Genomic DNA, 10578 nt, shown 5'->3' with positions numbered 1-10578 from the left:
CGCTCCTCGGGTTCGGCCCTCTTAGTGTGAGCCTCCATTTTGATGACGGACGACATTTCGTGCTGGGACATATCAGGCCTCCAGGAATTTTATATACTTTCTAGAACACGGAAATTAGGTCAGGTTTTAAGTCTAGGTTTTGAATCATGGGCTTCGGCACAAGTGATGCCATTTGGGGGCCTGCGGTTTTCTGTGTAACCCTTGGAACTTTCTTTCTTTTATTCCTCCCCCGGCTGCTTCAACTCACCCTTTAGAGCTCAGCCCACACGTCACCCACCTAAGGAACTCTTTTCCAGTTCCCTCCGCCAGCAGACTGGACATTTTTAGACCATCTTCTGGTACGGGACGCAAAGATATCAATGTCTCTTTGTGTGTCTGTCTCTTCCACTAGAATGACAGTTCCTCGATGGCAGGGCCCGAGTTCCTCACTGTGCCCAGCACAGTGACACAAGTGTGCCTTTATGGAGTCGATGGATGCTTTTGGAACACCGACCATAGGTGGTTCTAACGCCGTGGGGCTTAAGACTGGGCTGTAAAGTTGTTTCCGGCTTTCCTCATGGTGTCTTGGGTTGCTTGCCCCAGGGAAAGGAGCCTCATGTCAGGAAGACAGTCCGTGCAGCCCCAACGAATGTCCCTGAGAGGAACAAACTTGGCAGCACCTATCAGCCATGTGAGCGAGCCACCTGGGAAAAGGATCTTTCAGGCCCAGTCGAGCCTTCAGATGACCCCAACCCCACCGGCATCCGAGGCGCAAACTGGGGAGACTCTGATCCAGAGCTGCCCTGCCGAGCCTCTCCTAGATTCCTGCTCCACAGATGCCACGACCCTTGAGTTTACATTCGGGTGGAAGAGATTAAGTGAACGGAATTTCTATTTTCATTTATTCAATACCTCCAGATACTGCTGGGTGCTGAGAATACAGTGGCAACCAAGACACTAGAAAAAGTCCCGGAGCTCAAGGAAATTCTACACAGTATTAGGTCGCGAAGGCTAAGGACAAAAGAAAACGGAGCAAGTTGGGTCAAAGGGAGAGGATTGCAGTTTAGATTGTCTGTTTGGTACTGAACTCTTTTTATCTCAATGCCCCCAAATATTTTGAACTAGGTAGTTTATCCCCATTTTACAGATGAGAAAATTGAAGGCCAGAAAAGTTAAATGACGCAGTCAACGTCACACAGCTGGTATTTGGCTCACAGCGGATACAACCCCGGCTGCCCGAGCTCCAAAGCCTTGGCAGCACAGCAGGCTGGCCGCCCGGGGCTTCCCTTCAGCGCTCACCCCCGGGCTCACCCTCCAGCACAGCTAGTACTTAGCGTCGGCGGGGTGCTCGTAACTTACTGGGGGAGTGAAGACAGGGAAGTGAACTTTAGGTGAGATTGCCGCAGGCCGACAGGGGCCCTAGGCCTCTACTTTCTCTAACCCTGGAAAAGACCTTGGTGCATGCAGATCCACCTGCAGGCTGGGAACAGCCACCCAGTCCCCTAACCCTTGGCTGCCCTAGTAGCAGCTTATAAACGGTGACATCCATTCCCAAAACTCCTTCCTGCCTACCTCCCATTCTGTCTTTCTATGTCACTTCATTTGCTTTGCCCCGAGGGAGCTATAGTTCTTCTGGCCAAACTCATCCGGTCTGCTGCTGCTCATCCGTCCAGACTCTCCTGGTACCTCTTGCATGTTCTCTATTTTTTTTTTTTTTTTTTTTTTTTTTTTGCCTTTTCTTATGCCAAGACCACTAGATGGGGATATACCGATACTCACGGACACGTACTATGTGCCAAGCATCATTCTCTGTGCTTTTTTTTTCTCTCCATGATTTCATTGAATCCTCATGACAACCTTTTGTAGAAGTCCCATTATTTTCCTCATTCAGGTTAAGGCTCAAGGTCATTCGGCGATCAGGTGGCAGCGCTGGAATTCAAACCCACGTCTCTTTGAATCTAGACTTCTTTCTTTAGCCAAGATCACACACTGAGCTGGAAGAACTCCAAAGATAGCTGGGTACTTTCAGAGGTCATCTTGTCTTCTTTGCGCCTGGGCAGGGCCAAAGCCAAATTCTCTCTAGAAGGCGAGAAATAACTACCTTAAATTAGTGCTAGAGAAAAGAAAAAAAAGAAAATAAAAGAAAACCCTTGGCAGCTCATTACAGCTTGTGCAAGAATTCACAGGTTTAACACTCGTGCCGATGCCTATAGCGAATCATTTATTCCATAAACATTTATTAAGTGCCTACTAGGTGCTAAGCCCTGTGCCGCGATAGAGGTAGGCATGCGTTATCATGAAGGTAGAGAGAGGGGCGCTGACCAGACTGGTAAGTCGGGGATGTCGCTAGACGTCAAGTGGGGTCCTGACAGCCTTACGGGTGTCAGGCAGCACGGAGGGTCATCCGGGCAGATGGAGCGACACGCACGAAGTCTAGGGGGGCGGCGACTGAGAACGGCTCGTTTCAGCGCGTGGCTGAGGCTTAGAGCGTTGGAGCGGGATGAGCAATGGGGTTACGAGATGAGCGGGGGCCGAAAGGTAACGATTTTACTCTCTCCGGAAACCGATGGGGAACAGTTCAAGGTTTTAGGTAAAGGGTTGATAGATCAGATCGACGTGTAGGAAAAACTTATTCCGTGGTCTGGATGATGAGTAGGAAAGACCCAGGAGGGAGAATATCGCGGTGGTCTGGCCAAGAGATGATGTGTAGAGAAGAAAGAGGTGGAAGAGGTACAAGGTAGGGTTTGCGTGTGGACTAGGGAAGACTCGGCGAGCGCCGTGCTCTGGGGACGCTGGAGGAGGGAGGCGCAGACTGAGGCATCTGGGCTCCTGGCTGGGGTGTGCGGGTGGGCGGTGACGCCATGTGCTCAGATGGGACCTGGGGGGAGCACGGTGGAGGAAGAGACACCGGCATCTTCTCATCCCCGGGCTCCTTAGGGAAATCCTTACTTCAGATGATGAGATAGAGGCTCAAAAAGGCGATACGCTCTGTTCGAATTCGCACGGCCAGTATGGTGTCTGAGGTGGGACTCCAACTAGGTCTTCCGATTTACGGAGTCATTTTCCCATGCCCTAGCAGATTTGCTTTGCAAGGAATATAAGCAGAGCTCAGTACAGAGTAATGTGTGGCGGAGCAAATATTTACCAGTGTCAGCTTGCCACTTTTATATTCATTCGTTTATTCATTCATTCAACAAGCCATGATTTATTGAGCACCTCTCATGTCCCATGCATGTGGAGACAGGGAAGAAACAAATAAGCAAATACGTAATACACTGTCGGAGTAAAGCAAGAGAGAGAGAGAGAGGCCAGAGAGATGAGGGTGTGAGAAAAGCCTTTCCACAATATAATATTTGATCAAGACCCGAGGGAAATGGGAAGAATCATGCCAAAGAATCGGGGAAAGAGGGTTCCCAGCCGAGGAAACTTCAACTGTAGATGCTCCGAGGTAGGAATAAGCGTGGATAGTCAAAGACTCCCAAGAAAGCCGGTGTTCCGAGGGAAGAGTGAGGAAGAGAGCGGCGGCAGCTGAAACCGGTGGCGGGGATGAGACCCCGGAGCACTTGGCAGACACGATCCGTAGTCCGGATTTATTCCAAGCACGATGAGAAAATCACGGCGGTTCGGAGCAGGGTCGTGACATCGTCCTTTTATATTTAAACTTTGCTTTTTTTTTTTTCAAGACACTTCATAGATTCATATGTAGATTCATATGTAGTTGTAAGAAATAAGACAGAGAGATCCCGTGTCCCCTTTTCCCATCCCCCCCCCAATTGTAACATCTTGCTAAACTATGGTACAATATCATAACCAAGGTATCTCATTATGGTTTCAATTTGCATTTTCCTCTTGGTAATGATGTTGAGCACCTTTTCACACTTATTCATTATCTATCTATACATCCTCTTCAGTGAAATGTTTATTTGTGTCTTTTGCTCGTTTTCTATTTTTTAGTTTCTAACAATTTTTTGTTCACTTTTGAGAGCTCTTTATGTATTCTAGACACAGGTCTTTGGTCAGATATGTGACTTGCAAATGTTTTCTCCTGGCGTGCAGCTTGTCTTTTCATTCTAATAAGGCCTTTCACAGAGCAAAGGCTTTTCATTCTGATGACGTCCAATTTATCGATTTTTCCTTTTACGGATCGTGCTTTTGCTATCAAGTCTAAGAACTCTTTGCTTCGCCCTAGAACCTGTGGCTTTTCCTCTGTGGTTGTCTTGGGAAGTTGAAGAGTAAACTGACTATAAAGCTACATGAGGCTGCGGGGTGCGTGAGGGAAGAGGCTCCGGGGCACCTGCTGCTCGCTGGAGGGGATGCTAAGGGTAGAAGCTCCTTTTGCTTCTGGTTCGAGTTACACAGGCGCAGCAGATGGCCGTCTTGGCAACATGACCAAAGGCTTAGGCCTCCCTTCCCCAAGAATACGCATAGACCTGGAAAGAATCGCCTAATTCCTTTTATTCGCCCAGAGCTTTATCCACGACGATGTGCTTTCACTGTGTCATTGTGACTCACAGCAACTCTGTAAAGATGTTGTTATTCCCATTTTGCAGAAGGTACGACCGAGGTCCAGAGAAGGGCTGGGACTAAACACAAGCCTTCTGATACGCAGAGTAATGACCATTCTCCTCTATCAGCTAACTTGAATTTCCACCATTAGTTATTGCTTGAGATCAGTGGTTCTCAAAGGATGGTCCATGGAACCCTAGGGATCTACAAGACCTTTTCAGGAGGTCTTTAAGGTCAAAGCCATTTCCCTAATAACACTAAGACAGTAGGTACCTTTCTGCTGTGTTGGCGTTTTAGTAATGGTGCAAAAGAAAAGGCGGATAAAACTGCTGCTAGCGTGAATGGAGGCAGTGGCACCAGCCTGTGCTGGCTGGCATCCTCCTCCGAGCCCTCAAAGCCCTCACGGGGTAAAAATAGCCAGCCTCACACTAATGCGTAATTGAATGGGAACACAAAAAGCTTTTCTGCTGCAAACCAGATTAAGGTGGCTGTCCCGAGGAGAAGTACTTCTGCAATTATTTGAGTTACAAGCTTAAAGCTTAACTATCATCTCTCTGCCCCCCCTCCCCACCTCATGGGGTGCGATTTTTACCTGAGAGAATGACTAACAACTACAATTATTCAGACTAGGGTATCTGGCAGACATCTTCTTAACAAATGAACAAAGTAAGCCAGTCACTTAAAGCAACTGACTATTTGCTGCTAATGATAAAATTGGAGCTTTCGAGTAGAAGAATTTTGGGGGAAAATTCATTTTCCTTATGAGCTTGACAACTTTCTCATACTTAAAAAGACTTTTCCAATGATGTTGGTGGTAATATATTAATAAATGTGGTTTTTCAATATTGGATGAAGACACGTACTTATATGTAACTTAGAAGAGGTGCATAACTCAGCAAACTAGTAGTCTGCAAGTGTCCGGTGCCTGATGGGACAAGTCAGCATGGCTCAAAAAGCCATGCAAAGTATAAATCAATGGATTTTCAGATGACGGAGTATGAATAGTTCACTGATGTGTTTTCAGATTTCATATCGCAACCAATCTTTAGGAAAATTCTACTTGTCGAGTTTGGTAGAGTATCACGGAATAGCCACGCTCATCTGAAGAGGCTATTAAAGCGCAGCTCACTTTCCCCACTACCAGACTGTGAGAGGCTGGACACCCTTCGTGGACTTAGACTGAAAAATCATGTTGGGGGAGACCGTCAAGCTGGATTAGAAAACGCAGCTTCTTTCATTGAGCCAGACAGCTTAATGTGCAGCGGAGAGCCAACCAGGCCTGGTCTCCTCTGCCTCGCAGCTCTTGTCTGGGGAGCTCGGAAAGTTTTCTCAATCTCTTAACCACTCCCTTCCAAAACGAGGGTCCCAGCCCCTCCCCCCACCCCCCAGACCCTGGCAAATCTCTAATGTCTCCTAGGGGCAAAGATCAGCCTCCCCTAATCTCTAACTGCTCTCAGGGGGTCAAGGACACCTCCAGACTTCTAACTGTCCCAGAACAAGGTCCCATGATCCCCACCCTCTCTACTGCTCCCAGGGGCTTGTGGCCAAGTGGACAAAATCCACCTTATCCTGGATGGGGGTGTGAGCTCTCCAAATACAGCTCACACCCAGATGGGGGTCTGAGCCTGAGACTGCCCCGCACAAGTCCCTGACTTCAACTCCCAGAGTCAGTGCTGGGCCCTTTTACTGGGGACCCACTTTCCATGTGTGGGGATGGGCAGAGGGTGTTGCTTATTGGAGAAAAAACAAAACAACCAACATCTTTTACACTCCTGGGGGACCGCACTCTTTGTCCTTCTCCTTGCATTTGACTTACTCACCAGCCACTCGCATGTTGTCCTCCATTAATCAGCAAAAGCGGCACCTACGTGTGCCCTCAACACTTTCCTTAGTCACATTCGGATCGATTTTGTACAGACATCCTTCTTTTTAATGGCCTAAGTCTCTGAGTAGTTAAGCGGTAGAAGGACAAACTTCCTAGGCTGGTGCTTGGGCGATGCCGGGCGGAACCAGCCTGAGTGCTCCCCCTGTTACCAGCGGGATAAAAGCTTAAAGGAAAATGGGCAGGGAGCAGCAGGAGTACGGAGGAAGTGACTCATTCTTCCAGGCCTTCCGGGCAGGAAGCGAATGCAAGGAAGAGGGTCAGGGAGGGCTTCACAGAGGAGGTGACATTTGAACTGGGTGTGAGTGCTGGGCCTCTGGAAATCTGTCATTGCCACAGAACTCAACCTGTGCAATCCAGGAAGAAGAGGCTCTTTCTGGGGAAGAGGGGCGCACGGGGAAGGCAGCACTCTGAACCAGAAGTCGGGGGAGAGGTCCAAGTCCAACAGACACCAGTTCTCCAGAAAACGTGTGGGTTTCTTCAGAGCATAGACATTGCCCTAATTACATACCTATACACTAACAAATAGCTATTGATACTCCCTACTTTAAGTTCTAGGGTGAGTAGTACAGGGGGCATAATCGATTTGTCTGGTTCTCAGTGTAAGTCAGGCACAGTGCTAAGCATTTAATCCTCAGTTTACTGAAGCTAAAGTTTCTATAGCTAGTTAAATGGTAGAAAGAAGATTCGAACCCATATTTGCATTCTACCTGAACTTCCAGTTTTGATAGCTCAGGATTTTGTTGGATAGCTGAGGAACAGATGCTCAGAAGAGTAAATAAAGATACAAGAGGACAACTCACATTTGAGTGAGGTGCTCTACCTAAGATACCTGGGCTTATTCCTCCTGGCAAGCTCTGTTGGTCCTACCTCTGTCTCTTATCCCAAATCTGTCCACTTCTCTAAATTCCCACCCTGCTATCAAACTCATCTCTCACCTAGACAAAGCTCTAGACTTGACACCGAGTATGAGATCTGGACAGAAAGAAAGTTAGTCTCTGTTGTCACGTTTTCTATAGTCAGAGAAGATGGTAGGCAGAGTCTGCTAATTGTCCTCCAACAGCCACTTGTTCTTCTGCTATAGCAATAGAACCTCTGATTTTTAGCGGGGCGAACAGATGCCCAGAATAAAGACGGCATTTTCTTGCCCATTCGTAGCTGCATGTGTTGATGCTGGGATTTGAGTAGAAGTGACACGTGCCACTTTTGACTCTGGCCCTTAAAGGGAAAGGATGTGGCTGCCCCTTCTCCTTCTACCCCTTTCTTGGCAGAAATGAAGATCCTGTGATAGGCTAATTCAGACCATATAAACGAGGAGACACGTGAGGAATGGCAGAACAGGTTGCACTGGAGCAGAGCAGCCATTCCAAGTCCAAGTTTTATGTGAGAGAGAAATAAACTACTATTATGTCATTTGGAGATTATATATACACACATACATACACGTACATCTCCTATTAAATATAGGGGAAGAAAACATTGAACAAATCATCACTCGAGTGTATAATTTGCATAAGTGCAAATTATAATCAATAAAATAAAAGAAACATACATAGAATTTTTTCTGAGAGAAGAGAAGGGGGTGCGGCATTCATTTATAATTGTCGGTCAAGGAAGGCTCTGTCTTAGTCGGTTCAGGTTGCTATAATAACAAAATACCGTAGGCCAGGTGGCTTATTTCTCATAGTTCCGGAGTCGGGGAAGTCCGAGATAAAAGGGCAGGCAGATTTGGTGTGTGGCGAGAGCTCTCTTCCTGGCTTGCCGATGCTGCTTTATTGTATCTTCACATGACAAAGCGACAGAGGACTCTGGTCTCTTCTTCTTCTTGTAAGGGCACTAATCCCATCATGAGGGCCCCACCTTCACGGTGTCATCTAAACCTCATCACCTCTCAAAGGCCCCCACCTCCAAACACCATCGCTTTGGGAGTTGGGGCTTCGAGATATGAATTCGGGGGGAGGGGGAGACACAAGCATTTGCTCAAAACAACTTTTCTGAGAAAGGGATATTTATGCTTAGAATGATTGCATGGGTAGGATGTGGTCAGGGGGCAACAGGGGGGTTCTGAGGCCATGGAAAATTTGGCCCTGGCGGAGCCCCCAAGAAAGGCCGTCAGCAGAGCCCCTCTGCATCGACTCTTCAATCAGTTCTCAATTTGATTCCTCTCCCCACCGCACGGGCAAGGTAGCCTGGGCACCTCGGAACTAGGCTTGAGGCGGCACACCTAACTCCAGCCCAGATACCTCTCGAAGGGATGGTTCAGGTAGAGAGATTGGGAGGACAGATGCAAACCTCCTTCCTGGAAGGAGCCCCAGAGTCAGGCCGCAGAAGCTGAATCTGCAGCTGGGGCCCAGGAGGGAGTATGGGTCCGGGAGGCAGGGGAGCTGGGGTCGGAGCGGGAGAGACCCAGGAACGGGTCAGGAGCCAAGGAGGCCGACAGGAATGTGAGCTGAGGCTCTGAGGTTTTAGGCATGAGCCGGCTGGATGCCCAGAGCGGCTTCGTATTGGGGGTTTGACGCGTGAGCGTGGCTTGTGGGTTCACTGACACTTCTGAGTGGAGCCAGGTGTAGTGGCAAATGCTCTCAGTACAGAATCCCACCTACTCCTCACAAAGTCCTCACAGTGTATGAGATAGGCATTATCTCCATTTTACAAATGAGGAGATTGAGACTCAGAGAGAGGAAGATAATTGTCCAAAATCACCAAGCAGATAGTGCTAGCCTAGGCTTGGGGGTACATTCAGGGTTTGTCCGACCTTCCCCTCGGGGCTCTGTAGAAGACCACAGCATATTCCACCGGTCCGGAAGACCACGTGGGCACGGCACTGCACACTCTTGGTCTTGTAACTAAAGACGGCCCATAGCTGTGTTTGGTTTGGCTAGTCAATTGTTAAAAAAACAAACAACTGAATTTGAATGCCTATGGACGGAGAATAAACTTTGTCATTTGTCATAGTCTCCCCCACTTATTCTCTCATTTATTCTCTGCTTGACCTCAAAGGCATTTCGGTGTTCATGTGGCCTCTGTTCTAGAAAAACCTTTCTTTAGCATCAGAAGCCAGTCAAGGAAGCTTTCCTGAACCCCGTTTCCAGTTACTCTGGGACTCCATCAGAGACTCAGTGCCTGAGTATTGCTCTAATATCTTAGATAACTAGCATCTGATATATCTATGACACAGATCTTTCTCCTGTCAGGGAGGGTGACACACGTAGGCAAGACCCTGCTTTATGAACAAGCCATGATGTGCACACTGCAAGAGAGTAAAGAAAGACTGGACTGGCCGGGTCCTTTCCTGGAGCTCCTTAGGAGGTGGAGGCAGCTGCATACTCCAGAGCTGGGATGCGGCAGGTGGGCAACTGGGACACGTCAAGGTAGAAAGGTGGAGGTCGTGACTGTCCTCAGGATTCCTCTCTGCATCTCCTTCTGGCATTCTGCCAAGCTTGCTAGCGTCATGGTAGCCAAACTCATGATTTTTACCCTTCAGTTTCCCGTCGTACCCCCTATCTGTCTGGTCCGGAGTTTAACCAGACATCACCAGCAGACCCAGAGTTTCCTTTGCAAGCACTGGCTTCTGAATCCCTGGAGTATTTTGAAGCACAATTTGCAGACCCCATCTTGTCATTTAGAGTAGCAACTGTTTAGGTCATGTGACACTTAAAGGACTTTGAGTTCCTTTGGTTGAAAGTTGCCATGGGCAAGAGAAGTCATTTTCCTGAACTCAAAGTAGCCATCTCTGTTAACTACTTTTTTAGATGAAAGCAACTACATTTAAAAACAAGATAAGTTTAAGTCGTCCATGGTATGTCTGCGAAAAGCTATAACGGAGGGTTTTATGTTCTATGAATGCCTTGAAAATTAAAGTTTAGCAAAAAAGATGGGATTGTGGGGGAGAAAGACAGCAGTCCCCTCTGTTAACCTGGGCTTAAAATGAAGAAGAAAAAGCTCACCCTTAACCCGAACCTCCCCCTTTGAAAAGTAATTTATGCTCCACTGAAATAGGCAGGAAGGGGTGGGGCTCCCAGGCTTATGAAATTTCGTTTCATTCAAATCATAACAGCAAATGAAACACGATTGGCCTGGGGTCATAGTCTGACTGCCTCTGAGTCAGCAGGTTCGGAACACTCTATTCTTCAAAACCTCCAACCTGCTTCCCTGTGTCTGTTTTGAATTTCCTCTTCTTTAACATATATTTATATCCAGCCTGTTACAGG

At 47.8% G+C, this 10578-nt stretch overlaps 1 long non-coding RNA gene across 1 annotated transcript; it reads right to left on the bottom strand.

The window, feature by feature from the left end:
* Positions 1 to 1682: 1682 nt before the first annotated feature.
* On the bottom strand, positions 1683 to 6487 carry LOC107521606. The gene is made up of 2 exons (XR_001599597.2): positions 6306 to 6487; positions 1683 to 2058 (listed from the first exon to the last, which is right to left on the bottom strand). It is a non-coding gene; the product is annotated as an uncharacterized LOC107521606 (long non-coding RNA).
* Positions 6488 to 10578: the final 4091 nt, after the last annotated feature.

This window comes from Rousettus aegyptiacus, unplaced genomic scaffold (assembly GCF_014176215.1).
Source record: "Rousettus aegyptiacus isolate mRouAeg1 unplaced genomic scaffold, mRouAeg1.p scaffold_m13_p_15, whole genome shotgun sequence".
In the NCBI taxonomy this organism is placed as follows: Eukaryota; Metazoa; Chordata; class Mammalia; order Chiroptera; family Pteropodidae; genus Rousettus; species Rousettus aegyptiacus.
This window is presented reverse-complemented; position numbering and strand designations above follow the sequence as displayed.